This window comes from Monodelphis domestica, chromosome 4 (assembly GCF_027887165.1).
Source record: "Monodelphis domestica isolate mMonDom1 chromosome 4, mMonDom1.pri, whole genome shotgun sequence".
In the NCBI taxonomy this organism is placed as follows: Eukaryota; Metazoa; Chordata; class Mammalia; order Didelphimorphia; family Didelphidae; genus Monodelphis; species Monodelphis domestica.
The window spans coordinates 4,237,305-4,256,286 of record NC_077230.1 but is presented as its reverse complement, the minus strand read 5'-3'; the positions used below and the strand labels follow the sequence as shown (position 1 = coordinate 4,256,286).

The window sequence follows — 18,982 nt, the reverse complement described above, 5'->3', positions numbered from 1 at the left end:
TTTTTTTAGAATAAGGTACAGAAATAAGAAAATACTAACAAAAGACATTAAAGGGGGAAAAGGAAAGCTTAGTTAACCATTTAAGTCAAAGATAAATATATGTGAAGAATTGAAAAAACTAGATAAAAGGAAGAAAGACAATGACAGTCACAAGTAAAACTCCAAAACTGAAGGGGAAGTGACAAATAAGGCCAACCTTATTTGGTGTGATTGTGGGGGGAAAGTTGAGGGTGAAGGAAAGAGCCCTTGTGGGAATGGGGTATTATGCAAAAATAACTGAAGAGATGGAGTTCTTCCTTTGCAGAATAAGAGGAACAACCATCACTGCAACAAAAATTTTAATTCAGAAAAAAAATGGTGGAGACAATGAAGAAAAATGTAAACCTAACTCATAATTGTAATATAACCAAAAAGCAAAGACATATGTACACATGCTATCAAAGTAAAAACAAAAAACAATCACAATATAGAAATAAAAAAGAAACTACATTGTACCAAAAAAAAGCCCAAAACATCAAGCCAATATTAATATTGAATTCATCTGCTACGAATGTATCAAATTTAATAAAGCAAGAATTCAGTGCTTTACAAGAACCCTTAATCAGAGTGTAATAATGGAGAATAGAAATAAATCTTCATATAATGCCTCCAATGAGCTAGGCAGGTACTATTATAATCCCCATTTTACAGTTGAGGAAACTGAATCAAATAGAAATGAAATTCTTGACCAGGTTTAGACAGCTAATTAAGTGTCTGAACCTAAACTTGAACTGAAAGTCTTCCTGAATCAAGACGCAGCACTTTATCCACCATGCCACCAGCTGTCAATATTAGCAAAAGACTTTAAATCCTCTCTAGAATAACAAGATAAATTTTGAAAAAAAGAAGGTATAGATGTAAAAGGAATTGCACTTCTATACTTTATACTACATTATAAAGAAAGTCACCAAAACCATTTAATATTTATTTTTAAAATATAGAAGTAGATCATGAAACAGACAAAGGAACCATTTTGAATAAACTGGAAAATATAGATCACTTAGAAAATAACTTCCTGTCTAAAAACTTCTAGGAAAATTGGAGGAAAATCTGACAAAAATTAGGCTTAAAATAACATCTTATGCTATATTCTACAGTAAATTGAACACGATTATGTGTTCTTTGATAAGTATTAAATATTGTTTTATTAAAAAATTAGAAGAGAAGCTGATTATACACCTTTGACATCTACAGTTATCATACACATCTTCACGTAAACAAGGAATGAAGAGAATTACTGGAGAGAAAATCGATAACTTTGATTATATGAAACGAAGTTTTTATTCAAATAAAATAAATAAATAAATAAAAAAGGAATGAGTGGTCAATTGAAGAGAAAAATCTATCCAACTTTTCAGATATGGGGTTGTATTCCAAATATATAGATAATTACCATATACGTGTATATATGTATATGTGTGTGGAATACATAGTATGTGGAATTTTTAATAAGTTAGTCAAAGTCTAGAATCCTGTCCATTATCTCATTCTATCTCTCTAATGGCATTACTAAAGAAAAAGAACACAAAAGCAGATAAGACAAGAGCCTGGAAAGTAGAACAACAAAGATGAATAATGTTCACAACTATCACAAAGAGAGCAGGATTCTCGTTCAAGTCCAAAATTGATTGGCCGTGTAATTGTAGAAGTTCTGTGTGATTCTGAGTGACATGTGACCATGGGGCTGCCATGAACAGCTGCCACAAATACTTCTGTACATAGAGATTCTTAGGAATAAAGGGCTAGTGGTGGTAGTGCTGCATCAAAGGCTATGCAAAGCATGGTAACTTTCTGGGGAAAGTCCCAAACTGCTTTCCAATATGTTTGGGCCAATTCATAGCTCCACCAAGAGGCACTAGTGGGCTTCCTTTACCATAGCCCCTTGAACATTTGACATCTTCGTTTGTCATTTTTGGCAAGCCAATAGGTGTGAGTTGTTTTAGTTTGCATTTCTTTCATTAATAGCAAGTTAGAGCATTTTTTAAAAATATGATAGTTAATAGTTTAGATTTCTTCCTTTGAAAATTGCTGGTTCATTTCTTTTGACAGATTATCTCTGGGAGAATGACTTAGTCTTATAAATCTGAATTATTCTCATATATCTTAGAAACGAGACCTTTACTGGAGAAACTTGTAGTTAAAAATTAGAAGGGAAATATGTAAGAACTTTTTAAAATCCTCATAACATGACTATATTTACTAAAGATTAACTTATGCAAAAAAGCTTTTTAAATTTCATATATTCAAAATTATCCATTTTATCTAGTATAATCTGCTCTATTTGTTTAGTTAGCAGCTCTTCTCCTATTAAGAGATCAGATTTTTTTCATTGCTCCTCTAATCTGTTGATGATGCGATCTTTTATTTGAAGATCATCTATTCTTTTGAAGTCTATCTTGGGTTTATAGTATGAATTGTTAGACTATACCACATTGCTAGGGCATCAAGGTAGCTGGGCCTAGAGTCAAGAGTTCCAATTCAGCCTTAGATGTTTGCCATTTTCGTGATCTTGGGCAAACCATTTAACACCTATTTCCCTCTATTCTTCATCTGTAAAATGAAGGAAATGGTAAAACACTCCAGTATCTTTACAAAGAAAACCTCAACTAGGGTCACAAAGAGTCACACACAACTGAAACAACTGAACAGCAGCACTGTTGCTAGACTACTATCCAATTTTCCCAATATTTTTGTCAAATAGAGAATCTTTTTCATCAGGCTTATAAAAAAGTCATCAAAAACAGAAGGAAAGAGCTTATAGTACAAAAACAGAGAGAGTGCCATCATATGGAAACTGGAACAAAGTTGGTGCTCACTGATTGGAGAATGATTGAGAAAAATATGGCATATATATATATAATTGCCCTTTCAAATATGATAAAAGGAATGGATTTTGTGGGAACTGGGAAGACGTATGAATCGACACAGACAGGTGAAACATACCAACGATTTACATCATGACAAAAATAAGACAACTTCAAAAGAATGATGAACTTTTATCAATGCACTGAGCAATCATGACCGATTTAACTCTCCATTATCTTCTCTTGAGTTCCTTTCCTCCTTATCATGATCTTGACCAACAAACCTCATCATTAGATTACTCCTACTCTCTCCTTTCATTCCTATTCACATGCTGTTAAAAGAATTGAGGAAATCATGAAACAAAGCTGACCCAGGCCACCACAAATTTATGGTATATAATCTCAACTTCTCTTTGATAGCATCAGCCCACTTTACTGTTCTGATTACACAGAGGACAATAAAGACAATGCTAAAGGAGAAAAATCTTGATTGTTTTTTCTCATTGAGGATGTATGACCCCCTAAAAATGCCTTCTGTCCTTGATGTCTGAATTTGTTTTTTCTCATTTTAGGTAAAGAGAGTGAAGACTCCAAATGGATATGGAATTTGAAGAGAACAGGTTAGAATTAAGTGGAATTATGAACCTGCTTCCCTCAGAAACTGAGGTAAGTCATAATAAAGAGAATTAAAATAAGCATTTGTTATAATTAATATTGCCATTGTAAACTCGTGGAATTCCTTGTTATTCCTAAGCTCTAACCTTTCTGAAAATTGTTCTAAACAAAACTTTTCCAGTGAAAAAATATTGATTATCCATTTCTAGTCCTTAACTTAGGACTATTTTGCCTCATCTTATTTTTATTTTCTTTATTCCTTCTTTCTTAGCTCTTTAAACATAGAACCTTTTGAGAAAAGAGTTATCATGAATAGAAGACTAAATTTCTCAGAGAACGCAAAACAAAAAAGTACATTCTTCAGTTTGAGCATACTTAATGAAAAATTGATGGAAATGGTACATAAATTCTTTGCAATACCCTTCCTTCTTGAGATACAGAACTACTCAGTGACAATTCATGTCTTTTCTAATTTAAAGGGAAATTTCAGCTGTTTCTGATCTGAGGAAATGTCATCCCATTTTTTTAGGAACACTTCAAAAGATTTTTCTAATCAGATTCATGGTCTCCTCTAGGAGCAAAACTTACACTAACAAGAATGAGACTTGGGACATCAAATCCCTAGACCAGATAAGTTGGTAGAGAATAGAAGTAAAACCAATTTCTAATATATTATCAACACTAATTTTTCATAAAATATTTCAAAAAATAGGAATTCTATGAATTACAGTTCAAAGTCTGGGGTTTTTAATTATTATTTCATGGGAAATAAATTCTTCTTTTAAATCAGTTTTTCTTTTCTTCCACTGAAAACCTTTACTACGAGTAGGCACTTTATTAGTCAATAAATCTTCATAGCTTACAAATGAAAATTGTTAAAAAAATTTTTAAATAGAACATAATTTCTTCAAATTTTCATTCATTTTACATTTCCCTGAATAATAAATTTGGAGTTAGAAGGGGCTTTAAAAATAATCTGAAACTGATGATGAAATGATGAAACGGAAACTTGGGTTATATGACAGATAAGTGTCAGACTTGGGATTTTAACCCTGGTCTTCCTGTGACAAAATCTACCACTTTATCCAGTATACAATACTGAAGAAAGAAAGAAAGAAAGAAAGAAAGAAAGAAAGAGAGAAAGAAAGAAAGAAAGAAAGAAAGAAAGAAAGAAAGAAAGAAAGAAAGAAAGAAAAGAAAGAAAGAAAGAAAGAAAGAAAGAAAGAAAGAAAGAAAGAAAGAAAGAAAGAAGAAAGAAGAAAGAAAGAAAGAAAGAAAGAAAGAAAGAAAGAAAGAAAGAAAGAAAAGAAAGAAAGAAGAAAGAAAGAAAGAAAGAAAGAAAGAAAGAAAGAAAGAAAGAAAGAAAGAAAGAAAGAGAAAGAAAGAAAGAAAGAAAGAAAAGAAAGAAAGAAAGAAAGAAAGAAAGAAAGAAAGAAAGAAGAAAGAAGAAAGAAAGAAAGAAAGAAAGAAAGAAAGAAGAAGAAGGAAGGAAGGAAGGAAGGAAGGAAGGAAGGAAGGAAGGAAGGAAGGAAGGAAGGAAGGAAGGAAGGAAGGAAGGAAGGAAGGAAGAAGGAAGGAGGGAGGGAGGGAGGGAGGGAGGAGAAGGAAGGAAGGGAGGGAGGGAGGGACAATTTTTAGATGAAGAAATCAAAACCATTAATAATTATATGAAAAAAATGTTCTAAATCACTCTTGATTAGAGAAATGCAAATTAAAGCAGCACCGAAGTACCATCTCACACCTATCAGATTGACCAATATGTCAGTAAAGGAAAGTGGTAAAGGCTGAAAGGGATGTGCCAAAATTGGGACCCTAAAGCATTGTTGGTGAAGTTGTAAAGTTATCCAACCATTTAGGGGGCAATTTGGAACCATAACAAAAGAGCTACGAGACTGTGCATACCGTTTGATCCAGTAATACCACTACTGGACCTGTATCCCAAGAGACAATAAAAAAGAGGAAAAGACCTACTTGTACAAAAATATTTTATAGTAGCTCTTTTTGTGGTGCCAAAAATTGGAAACTGGGAGAATGTCCATCAGTTGAGGAACGGCTGAACAAATTGTGGAATGTGTTGGTAATAGAATGCTGTTGTGCTACAATAAATGATAAGCAAGATAATTTCAGAAAAAGCTGGAAAGACCTGCAGGAACAGATGTAGAGTGAAATAAGCAAAACTGGGAGAACATTGTACACAATAGCAGCAATATTGGACAATAATTATCTGTGGGAACATGGCTACTCTCAGCAATGCAATGATCTGAGACCATCCTGAAAGACATGATGCTATTTACCTCCAGAGAAACAACTGTTGGAGTTGTCTTTTACATTAGTGTATCTTTGGTTTTATTTTGGGGTTTTGGTTATGTATGAGTGTATTCTTACAACAATGACCAATATGGCAGTGTGTTTTGAATGGCATTAAAATTTTTTTAAACTAATTAATGGGAGGTCTTGGGTTCAAATCTGTCCTCAGACACTTCCCAGCTGTGTGACCTTGGGCAAATCATTTAACCCCCATTGCCTAGCCCTTACCACTCTTCTGTCTTAAAATCAAAGGCAGAAGGTAAGTTTGTTTTTTTTTTTAATTTGGGGGAAAAACTTAAGGAAAAACAGCAAGGGTTTTCAGATACCTAGTTTTACATAGAAAATATTGTTTTTTTCTGTTTAAATTTTAAAGTATTGATTAATAAATCATTGCTAATTAGAACTAAACTATGTTTCTTCTATATATTCTTCTATATACTTCTATATTTTGCTGAGAATTGCTTCCCCAAGAATAAATCTAACAATGAATGAGAAGAAAAAAATAAGGGAAAGGTAAAAAAAAAAGAAAGAGAAGGGGCAAGACCAAATTGTAATACAGCAGGTAGTGGTTCCATAATTGAACTCTTCTTGATCCAATTAAGTATTTTCTAAACATAATTGAACTCTTCTTGATCCAATTAAGTATTTTCTAAAGCAATCAAGAGTCATAAATACTGTATTTTTATATTCCATGTTTATGGAATTGATCACAAACACTACTGAAGGCTTATCATGTTTAGGACTAGTACCCCTCGTATCCTCCTTTTGAACTTACCTTTCTTTGAATGAGAGAACTGATAAATTATTTGAATCTAGGACTTCTTATGCAAGCCAAATTGTGTACATGTTTGTATATGAAAAATGTATTACTAGAAAATATAGTCAAGTGTATTGGATTATGAATCAAAGTGATAAAAAGCATGACCATGCTGTTTGCGCTCATGGATTCTTTCACATATACATCAATGGATCTGGGATACAATAGAATAGATTAGAGCTACTCATCCACACTCTCTATTTCGTGAGATTTTCCTTCACATCCCACAATCACTTTTTCCACGATGGCCCATCTGAATCAGGCAAGAGGTCTCGTGCTAGAGACTTTGACATCTTGGGGATGCTAATGGCACATTCAGAGACCATGCCTTGGAAGAGGTCAGCCAATGGGCTCGTCGTTCCCTTCCTCCATCTCTATGCCACTGTGAAGCCTGCTGCTGCCTCACACATGATATTACCACTCCCACTTTTACCACTTTTTATTTCTTGCCCTGCACACTGTTATCCAATCAACAATACTACTACAGTCTTTGGAAAGGACATATCAAGTACGCCCAATGTTGCATTCATCATCCATCTGACTTCATATACTCTAACTATGTAACCTTCTTACTCACCACCACTCGTCTCCATGTGTTGTGTCTCCTAGTGAAGTTTGAGATCTGTGAGGCCAGGGACTATCTCAGGTTAAGTTTTTATGTTTAGTTCTCAGCATAGGACTTGGTACAGCAAATAGCTAATAAACGCTTTTCATTCATTCATTCACGCAAGCTGGTCCCCTTTTATCCTTTTTTGTCATTACACCATAAACTTTATCCTACATAAGAATTTCCTGGAAAACTCTGTAACAGGTTGTAGCCTGCTCAGACTCATCATGCACCTCTCTGTTGCCTTTCAGATGACATGAAACTTGGTTTTCAGATACGGTAGTATTCCAGGGTCCACACCTATATAACGGTGGCTCTCAATGTTTTTGTTCTGCAAATAACATTTAAAAACAACAAAAAAGGGTTCTGAACCTCATGTAACTAAATATACTCATAATATGCTGTTAATTCATTCACTAAGTGATTAGAATAATTACAACGATGACTTCTTGCCCCCAAGAGCTCCAAATTATAAAATGCCAATTTCTGTTTTATTTATTATCATGAAAACTCTAAATATAAAGTAATTACTGGATAATTATGAATATTTATGTGAGATATTCTGCAGGAAATAAAAGCAATACAGCAAGACTGCAAATGCTGACTATGGTCTGCTAGACTTCAGATGAAATTTCTTTATTTTACCAGCTTTGTTGGATGTCAATAGCCTTTTAATCAAATAAGTTTACAACCTGAAAGATATTAACATAATAAAATAATAACATATAAACTTAGTCGTTTTCATTGGAACACAAGAGCCCACGTATATCTTCTTGTTCTAGGCAATCAGTTTGTGCTTGAATGCCAATTTGAACAAAGTTTTGCAGTATTTGGCTCAATGCCAGAATAAGTTCTCTTCAATCTGGACTCCTGCTGAGTTTATTTCTGGTTTGGGGTTTACTAGTGAAAATACTCATTTGTACAAACATGGGGGAAATGGTAGGAGAATTTTGCAAGGTTTCTTGCTGAGGGATGGATTTTTTAAGCTACCTGATGAATCAATAAAGAAAATAGCTCGTTTCTCCTGGCTAATGATAAATACTGCATTAAATTAGAATTGCACTTAAAATCCAATTGCATGTATTCATTTTTAACAGCATTTATATATAAACTAACCTTGGTAAGGAAAGCATCTCTTCAGACAGGGCTTTCTTCTTTTCTACCATTGAAACACCAGCTCTAATCTCACACAAGTTCCACTGAGTCACTGGCTGGTGTTGCCCAGAAGTCCATTTGAAAATCCACCAGCCAGAAGAATAGTAATATAAGTGGACGATGAGTTTACACTGGCAAACAACCGTGAGGGTGCAGTGAGATGCAATGGAGAGTGTGCTTCTGTGGGGCGTCTGTGGTGGTCCACGAGGATTTCAAGCTGCCCCGTATTGTGCATGGCCAGTGATCATGGTTGTCAAACAGGTTGGCATCTGTGCTGTAATAAAACAGACATTTGTAACATCTTGATAACATGGTTGTACAGCGGACGAGGCACAATTATAAGGTAACAGGAGAAAAGGGAAGAAGCTCTGGTACAGTGTCCAGAACAAAGATGCGAAGATGCGTATGTACCTGATCATTCCCAGGGACCCACTTGGGCTTGAATGTCAGACCCTTGCTAGTCTGGAACAACTAGATAACAGACTGAGAACCTGTGAGAACGTGCTGCACTTACAAGCAGTCAGAATGTGTCATCGCTGCACAAATACAAAAATTGTGCACATGATCATGAGGGTTTCAACTCGCTGCAAAAACCAAAAGCCAGATCTGTGATATAATCGAACAAGTATTCACTCCTTCAAGTGGCATTAAAGCACAAACTCTTTGGACCTTCATGGTGAATCCCCAAAGAATTTGCAAAGCACTAAGTGCCACGTAGCATCCCCAAATGGATTTGAGGGCAGATTATAAGTGGGTGTAGATGCTGGGTTTGTACCCCAAAGAGATAATAAGGAAAAAGACTTGTACAAGAACATTCATAGCTGCGCTCTTTGTGGTGGCCAAAAACTGGAAAACAAGGGGATGCCCATCAATTGGGGAATGGCTGAGCAAATTGTGGTATATGTTGGTGATGGAATACTATTGTGCTCAAAGGAATAATAAAGTGGAGGAGTTCCATGGAGACTGGAATGACCTCCAGGAAGTGATGCAGAGTGAGAGGAGCAGAACCAGGAGAACATTGTACACAGAGACGGATACACTGTGGTACAATCGAATGTAATGGACTTCTCCATTAGTGGCGGTGTAATGTCCCTGAACAATTTGCAGGGATCCAGGAGAAAAAAACACCATTCATAAGCAAAGGATAAACTATGGGAGTGGAAACACCGAGAAAAAGCAACTGCATGAATACAGAGGTTGAGGGGACATGACAGAGGAGAGACTCTAAATGAACACTCTAATGCAAATACTATCAACAAAGCAATGGGTTCGAATCAAGAACACATGTAATGCCCAGTGGACTTACGCGTCGGCTATGGGGGGTGGGGGGAGGAAAAGAAAATGATCTATGTCTTTAACGAATAATGCTTGGAAATGATCAAATAAAATATATTTAAAAAAAAATAAGTGGGTGTAGAATCGGACCAAACGCCATTAGACCAACGATAAGACATGATTTCCATTTGTCAGGAGAGATGACAGAACACAGCTGCAAAAACAGCCAGGCATCTTCAAGCATAAACACTACAAGTATGCCTTGTTTTTCTTCTAAAGCATGTAATTTGAATATATAGTTTTTAGAGCTATCTTGCTGGCTGTTTCCTTCTTTCCTTCTGTCCTCTCCTTTGTGGTTTTTAAAAAGGTGCTTTAATGACTCTTTTCTTCCTTTAACTTTTTTCTTTCTTTTTAAACTTCTCTCTCTCTTTTGACTCTTCCACCCACCTTCACTGGGGGAAAAAAGAGAAAAGAAAAACCAGTAGCTTGAAATGAATTTGGGTGGTCCTTCCGAGTCTTAGTTTGTCATTGAACTGTCCAGAAGTGTTGTTCTCCAATGGCGTTTTTCTTTATAATGTTGATATTCATGAATAAATTGTTCTCCCAATTCTATACAATCTGCATTCATTCATGTGACTCTTCCCAAGTAAACTATCAATTTAATAAGTTCTCATGGTGTGAATATATGCTGTTATATCCCTTGTGAGACATTCCTCAATAGATAGCACCCATTTCCACTTCTTAGCTCTAACAAAAAAAGGGCTAGAAATACCATCTATAAGGATCCTTTTATTCTTTCTTTGACTCCACTGGAGGATCAATTCCTAAAGGAGGTATTGCTGAGTCAAGTAGTACACACAGTTAATGATTTTTTAAACATAGTTCCAGATCATTTTCCAGAATGGCAAGACTAATTCATGGGCTCTTCTACATGTAAATTATTGTGGCTATTCACAGGCATTTCCACAACTGTCATATTGTTGTTTTTTAAATCAAAGAACAGCAAATTCTAATATTATCTATTTACAAAAATAGGGGAAAGGGAAATTTTCCACCTCTTTCTATCAAAGAAATATGATCTTTATATCCACAAAACAAAAATCATAGCTCAACATCCTTAGTGAACACTAACATAAAAATATTAAATAAACTATTAGCAAATAGGACATGACAGCATATCAAATCTATTACATACTAGTGGCAGCAGGCAGAGTAGAAAGAATGCAAGATTTGGAATCAGGAAGACCTAAATTCCCATCATGCTTCAAACTACTAACTTTGTGACCCTCAAGTAATCTATTAACCTTTCTCAGCCTTGGTTTTCTCATCAATAAAATGAGAAGAAGAATAGCACACACTCGCAGTGTTGATTTCTTTTAGTTGTAGGCCCTATAAAAAGACTCGCTCTTTTTCTTGTGTTGATAAAAATTTTAGAGAAATACATTTTCCCCTAAGTACTCCTTTAGCTATTTCCCATAAGCAGGTTATCTCATTATTTTTGATGAAATTTTTCTATGGTTTCTATTATTTTCTCTTTAATCCACCAATTTAATAGGATTATTTGGTATTCAATTAATTTTAAAATATTTTGTCAAAGGGTTTTTATTTAATGTGATTTTTATTACATTGTTATCAACAAAAGATGTGCTTTTTCTTTATATTTTTGGAGGATTTTTTGTGCTTCAATAAATGATCAATTTTTGTAAAGGTGCGTTGGCCAACAGATATGTATTTCTTTGACATTTAGCATTCTTGGGGCAGGTAGGTGGTTCAGTGGATAGAAAGCCAGACCTGGAAATAGGAGGAAGTCCAGGGTTCAAATTTGGCCTTTTATACTTCCCAACTTTATAACACTAGGAAGTCACTTAACCCCAATTGCCTAGCACTTATCCCCCTTCTGCCTTAGAACTGATACTTAGATTTGATTCTAAAACATAAGGTAAGGTTTTAAAAAACCTTTTTAGCATTTTCCAGATAACTATCTTCACTAACTCTTCTAAAATTCTATTTAGAACCATTGCTTCTTCCTACCTTCCTTCCTTCCTTCCTTCCTTCCTTCCTTCCTTCCTTCCTTCCTTCCTTCCTTCCTTCCTTCCTTCTTTCCTTCCTTCCTTTCTTCCTTCCTTCCTTCCTTCCTTCCTTCCTTCCTTCCTTCCTTCCTTCCTTCCTTCCTTCCTTCCTTCCTTCCTTCCTTCCTTCCTTCCTTCCTTGTCAGATTTTGATCCATCTCCTCATTTTAATTCTATATGGTTTTTTATATTGTTTCCCATAAATAATATATAATTTATTGTCTGCTTTCTAATCTTCAACTATGCATTTCTATTTTATTTCTGAGTTCATTCAAATATTTGTTCATGGTTATTATTATTCATTGTATATTTTCCTCTTGTACTCTTTGCCCTTTCTATACTACTTTAAGAAGTGACAGAAGAATAGTGTGCCTACCACTTATAATATTTATAAATGGCTCAATCTGTTGCTACTTCCTTTCTCTTCTTTTCCTCTTACTTTTCTCTAATCATAAGTTTTTATTCTTCATTTCTTTTTAATCACCCCTCCAGGCACTCTTCTCCCACACTATAATTTGTCTTCTTTTTAACCTATCCTTTACTTGCTATTGAATTTACTTTAGCTCTTTACCATTTTCTTTTTCTATGTGTTTATGTATGAATATACATGTTTGCCCATATACATTCACCTTCTTTTGTATGGTTTAGATGAAAGTAGGGTTCATGTAATACCTATTATCTTCACTCCAACTTCCATGTTTGTATACTCATCATCTAATGTACCTCCATGACATGTGAAACTGGGTTTCCTCCCCTTCCCTTTCTTTTCCTTTCCCATATAGTTCCCTGTCCCTTCCATTTCCTTCTCTAAGATAATCAAACTAAAGCAAACCATTTCTGGTTCCTTTGCCAACCTACGGAACTTTGTTTATGACTCTTGAAGTCATTAGAGCTCTAAGAAAACATTTGTTTGTTGTTCTCTTAATAGCATGTGAATAACTCATCATCACACAGTCTCTTCCAATTATTCAAATGTGTGAACCTTTTCATATTTCTCTTGTCTCCTGAATTTCCATTTCAAAATTTCTACTCAGTTGACCTTTTCAACAAGAATGCTTGGAAACCCTCTTCTTCTACCATATGGCAGCTATTTAGATTTGGGTGATTTTGTCTTTGGGGGTTTTTTGTGCTTGAATTCTCTCTTTCTTTTTATCTTCTTGCAGAATTTTAGGATTTGAGCTGTGAAATTCCTGGGAGTTTTCATTTCCAAGTTTCTTTCAAGTGACTATTTCTTTTAAAATTTTGCTTTCTGACACATAACAACAGTTGCTTGATTCTGTCAAGTTTTCTTTCATGATTTCTTAAAATATGATGTCCAAACCTTTTTTGTCATTATTTTCTGGGAATCCAGGAATGATTGAATTCTTTCTCCTTAGTCACTTTTCCAGGTTAGTTTTTTAAACTATATATACTTTACTTTCTCTCTTTTTTTAAAGATTTAAACTTCTGATCTGCTTTAATAATTTTTTTGGTTTTCTTACAGAGCCACTGTTTTCTGTTTGGCTATTCTAATTTTAATGAGTTCTCACCCTGTTTTCTCCTGAAGATGAAAACCCTGGTTTGTCCTGTACTGTAAACTCTTGTGTTACTGTCTTCTTCCCCAAATCCCAGAGCTGTCATACACTTGACACTGTTTTAGCACCAGCCCCTTCCCTGGCCTGAGTCCTACAAAGGGTGCTACTCTGATTCAGTCTCCTTCTGTGCAACTAAATGATTTCATAAACTTCCCTTTCCCCTTACTTAAACATCTCTATTCAACAAATATTTATTAAGTGCTAACTGTATGTGCAAATTATTCTTTTAGGCACTAGAATACAAAGATACAAAATAGCAAAATCACAACATTTTTGTATTAAAGGAGTTCATCTGGAAGAGTGGGGCAGATAAGTAGTCTACAAAGTATAATGTAAAAGTCACATAAAGGAGACAAAAATTCTACGTGAGACAATTTGGCGAGACAGTTCACATATGACCTTCTCTTTATAGAAAATTATAGATTTAGAGCTAAAGGACTATAGACATCATCTAGTCTATTTCTCATTCCACAGATAAGAAAAATGAGGCCAGAAAATTTTGTTATTAGCCATAGACTACTCAGATAGAAAGGAGAGCTATTATCTGAACCCATGTCATCTGGCTATAAATTCAGCACTTTGCCTACTATACCATACTCAAGTGCATTTATGTGCACTGTAAAAATGGAGATTTGAACCCCAGACTTCAATCCCCAGAAGTCCTTGGTACTTCCCAGAATTCCCTATAATCTCACCTGAGTCTCCACCTGGGCAAGATCACAATTTAGTATTTAACGGCTCTCTGCCTCCCAAGAGCCTCTTCCTCTACTCAACATTGCAACATGTAGTAAGTAGGTTGTGAATGGACTAATCAGCCCTAGGCATGTGGCTTATTATTTTGTATTTTCTTTATTCCTTGATTTCCAATAATCTTTAATAAACCTCATGAAATATAATACTTTTATTACTAGAAACTAATTTAACTGTTACAGCACTTAGACACCACATAAACTGAGTGTTAAAGGAAGAAAAAGGCTCCAACAGCTAGGATTATGGAGGGATCCTATTCCTGGCATTGGCAAAAAGCAAGCTTGAATGCTGAAGGAAGTAAATGATCAAGGAAAAAAACAAGAAACAACCAAGAGCCCGATTTGGCTAGAAATTTAAGTGATTTAAAGACCATCCTATTTTTTTTTGTCTCTATCAGCAGCTGGCAAGACCTTCATTCCTGTTTCCTTCTCCTCCAATTGGTGGGTTCTTCCTCAAAAGCTCCATTTGAGGTACCCTTGACAGTCATGTTCCCTTCTGCTTTTCCATCTTGCTCCTGCCTGCAGGTACTTTACCCCCCAACTATCTCTTTCTAGTGCCTTTTAATGTGTTGTATTTCCTGATTAGAATAGAATATTGAGAGCAGTAATTGTCATTCTTTTTTTTAAATTTATATTCCTAGTGCTTAGTACAGGTCTTGACATATATAAGTTCTTAATGCATGCTTTGTCTAAATTTTATTTAAATGACCAGAATTAGATTGTGTATTCCCTTAAATAACAAGCTAAGCCTTTTTAATTCTGTCTTGGAGGAAATAAAGAACCATTAAAGAAGATTCAAGTAGGTGAACAGAATACTTAGATTTTTGTAATAGGAAAATTATTTTAGTAACTGTGTGGCTGATATATAAAGGAGAGAGCCTGGAAAAATGGAAGGACAGTTAGGATACTCTTGCAAAAATTCAGCCAGAGGCAATAGATGGTCTGAAGTAGAATATTGGTTATAGGAGATGAAGTGAGGAATTTTGTTATTACTTTTCCTGGTTCAAATTCTGATCGCTTTAGGAAATAAAGCTGTCAGTAATATTGGTGAGTATGTACATGGTTTTATAACTAAAGAGGTATAAATAACAATCGGGGCATAATGCCAGATTGCTCTCCAAAATGATTGAATCAGTTCACAGTTCCACCAACAATGTATTAGTGCCCCCATTTTTCCACATCCCTTCTAACATTTGTCATTTTGCCCTTTTATCATCTTAGCCAATCTGATAGGTGTGAGATATCTCAGAATTGTTTTGATTTGCATTTCTTTAATCAATAATGATCTAAAGCACTTTTAACATAATTACATATAACTTTTATTTCTTCACTCAAAAACTTTTCATATATTTTGAATCAATTGGGGGATGTTTCATATTCTTATAAATTCTTCTCTTATACATAAATCTGATAGGTAATATGTTCCCTCTTCTAATTTGGTCGTGATTTGCACAAAATGTGCCCATTTTAATCTTATCTCACTAAATGATGTACGATATTAATCTATATAGAGATTTTGCCAGCCTGCTGCCTAGTTTTCCCAACAATTTTTATCAAATACTGAATTCTTATCTCAAAAGCTTGGATCTTTACTTTCATCAAATACAAGGTTTATTTGATGAAATGCTCATTGATGGCAGAATTGGTTAAAAACTTGTGGAATATGATTGCAACAATGGAATACTACTGCACTGTAAAAATAATGAACAGGTTAATTTTAGGGGAAAAAACATAGAAAGATCTCCATGAAATTATGGAGAAATAAGCAGAACCAAGGGACCATTACATAAAACAACAGAAATAGTGTTTGAAGAATGACTTTTGAAAATCCACCTCCAGAGAAAGAACTGATAAATAGAAACAAGCAAGATATGGTTTTATACATACATATATATTTTTGTTTAAATTATGTCTTCTTTAGTGTGGGGTAGGGAAAGAATGTAGGAGATACCTGGATATTTTAATATAAAAACAAATAATTTTAAAAAAGAAAACGTGGGACTAATTAGCAATGCAGGATCAACAAATCTCGGTAACTAAATGAATGTGAGACATGAGAGAAAAGAGAGGGCAAAAAAAGGCTCCAAGGCTGTGAACCCAAGTGACTAGGAGGTTTAAAGGCCAGGAAACTAGATGAATGGTGGCACCTTCCCCTGAAAGAAAGATCTCTGGGAATAAAGGTGAGTTAGGAGGAAAATAGCATGTTCTCTTTAAGACATTAGAGCCAATAATAAAGTATTTAATATGTTCCATTTATGCAATATATATCTCAATCAGTTTTTATTGTAGTCATTTATGCATAATGTTGTGCATACTAAATCCCTTGAGGGAAGGCTTTATTTCTTTTTTTAATTGCATTTTTTTAAATCAGAAAAAGTTCACCTTCTCTTAAGAATGAAAGAAAAATACTTCCAAGTCACATGGGGGGGAAGATTGGCCTGACATTTTCTCCAATCCTCATGAACCTCTCCAAGTAACCAAAACTGACTCACCATCAGTTGTTCCCATTGTCTAGGGAACCCAGGACCCAAAAGGTTAAAAACAACTCAAGCTCAGGAACTGACACTCACTGGCTCTGAGATGCCTCAGTGACTCTCTCCTGTCTCCCAATCTGATACTGAGCTAGAAAATGAAGGAAGAGAAGGACGGAAGTTTGCAGCATCCCACCAAGCTTGTTCTCTAGGCTTGGCTCTCTATCCACTGAGCTACCTACGGTAGTAAGCAAAGAAAGAGTCCAAAATGATTGGCAGGAGTATGCGACACAGAATCACATGAGAGCCTGGGACAAGATCCCAAAGGGGTTGTAGTCCCAACTGCAACCAAACTTCTTGCTGAAGCTTTTGGAGGTAGCTGTGATTTTCCACCTTTCTTCAAGATGCCTGGTCCTCTGTGAGATACCAGCTTGAGGAGAGAGAGAGACCTTGAACAGGCTGCTGGCAGCTAGAGTGAAGACCAGAGAAAGAACCATCAAATCTCTTCTGGACCTAATTTGGACTTTACCTCTGGGATCTTAGCCTATTTCTGGACTCTGAGGTTCTATTTGGGGGAAACTTAACTTATTTAGCTTAGATAAGTTAGCCAATAGGATAGTATTAAGGGGAATTCGTTTTAGGGATAAAATTAAGGAATCTTCCTTCTCCTTTGTTACCCTCATTCCTATCCTACTTCCCCATCAATAAACTTACAATATGTAGATGTTTACCTCTTCTCTCTTTCCCTTAAACATCCCCAAATAGCACTACCTATCTCTATACTTAAATATAAGAAATTAATTTTAATAAAAAGAAAAAAGATAAATTTTAGGCTATCTGGGTACACTTGTCAACAGGGAAATATTGTGTCTTTTACTCCTGATTATATTGCAAAAGGCTAAATGAAATGTGAAGTTAGGAAAGGATTTCCCTTCCATCTCCTCCTTTCCTTTCCCAAAGAACCCTGTAATCATATGCTATTAACAGCGCTAAACCAAAATGATATTTTGGAGTCATTGTATTTTTGTTTTTTCTGGCATCTTAAAGCCTTGAGAGTATTCATTTCTGAAAGTTCTTTGTAATCAGTTCTCTGCCTTTAGTTAAGATCACAGTTCAATTTAAAAATGTGGATCACGGACTCAGAAAGACATCTGATATATATTATCTGTTTGCTAGGACAAGACACTTAGCCTCTCTGTGATCGATCCAACTCTCGGAAACATTAAATTACAGAAAGCTTGCTAATCAGAAACAGTGGAGGGTGGTTTACCAAGAGAGTTCTCTTTTAGTAATAAAACCGTGGGTCTGGAATTTTTTTAAATGCAGAGCTAACAAACCTTGTGTTGAAAATGTCTGAAGTTATGAAGCTGGACATCAAAGCACTAATACTAACAACCTTATATGTACCTTAGTTTAAGGGAAGAACATTCCACTCGAATTGAATTCTAAATCCAGCTGCCATTAACATTGTGTAGTTGTCCTAAAACTCCTTTGTGGTTTCAACCTATTTGTTACATTGGAACAAATTGGCTTATAAACAGTTCATGACTTGGTTCAATGGACTTCTATAAAATCATTGTTGTCGTAAAATAAGTAATCTGATAATTTAATCGGGATGGCTTTGAAAAAGTAGATTAATTTAAGTAGAATTGTCATTTTAATTACCTTGGCTCTGCCCATCCATGGACATTTAAATTTTCTCCATTTATTTAGATATGACTTTATATTTGTAAAAAGTGTTTTATAATTATATTCATACAGATCTTGACTTTGTTTTGGCAGGTATACTCCCAGGTGTTTTATTCTATTTGTGATTATTTTTATATGGAGTATCTCTTTTCTTCTCTTCTTGCAAGACTTTGGCAGAAATATATAAAAAGGCTAATGATTTATGTGGATTCATTTTATATCTGGCTATTAAATTGCTAAAATTATCCATAGTTTCAACTATCTTTTTAGTTGTTTTTTTGGGATTTTATACACATACACCAACATGTCTTCAGCAAACAGAGATAGTTTTATTGCTTCCATCCATTCTGATTACTTTGATTTCTTTGTCTTCTCTTGTTGTTATTGTTAGCATTTCTAATACTATGCTAAATAATATTGGTGATAATGGGCATCCTTGTTTCACTCTTGATCTTATTTGGAAGGCTTCTAAATTCTCCCTATTATAAATAATACTGTATATTACTATATATTATAGATACCACTCTATAGTGGTGCCTTATACTCATCATTAATTCATTCCAGAAGGCATGTCAAGTACCAAATGAATTTTTCCCATAAGGAATAATGTAAATTTAATTAATCTATTCCTGACACCCAGAAAACCCAGAACTTTATAAGGTATTACATGTATTAATGGAGTTGTATTTTACTAAGTAAACATTAATAACACATAGACAGAAATTAAAAAAATAATTAGATTAAATAAAATAATTTTAAATTGTACCCATACTGGAAGGAGTTCGTGGCCTAAGGGAATGGTGGGAAAGAT

At 34.7% G+C, this 18,982-nt stretch overlaps 1 protein-coding gene across 1 annotated transcript in view; it reads right to left on the bottom strand.

The window, feature by feature from the left end:
- ERG (ETS transcription factor ERG) overlaps positions 1-18,982 on the bottom strand; it is a 175,031-nt gene that overhangs the window by 144,442 nt on the left and 11,607 nt on the right. The window contains exon 2 of the mRNA XM_007493097.3: positions 8,306-8,618. The gene's annotated coding sequence lies outside the window, so the exon portion shown is untranslated. The remainder of the gene's footprint in view (positions 1-8,305; positions 8,619-18,982) is intronic.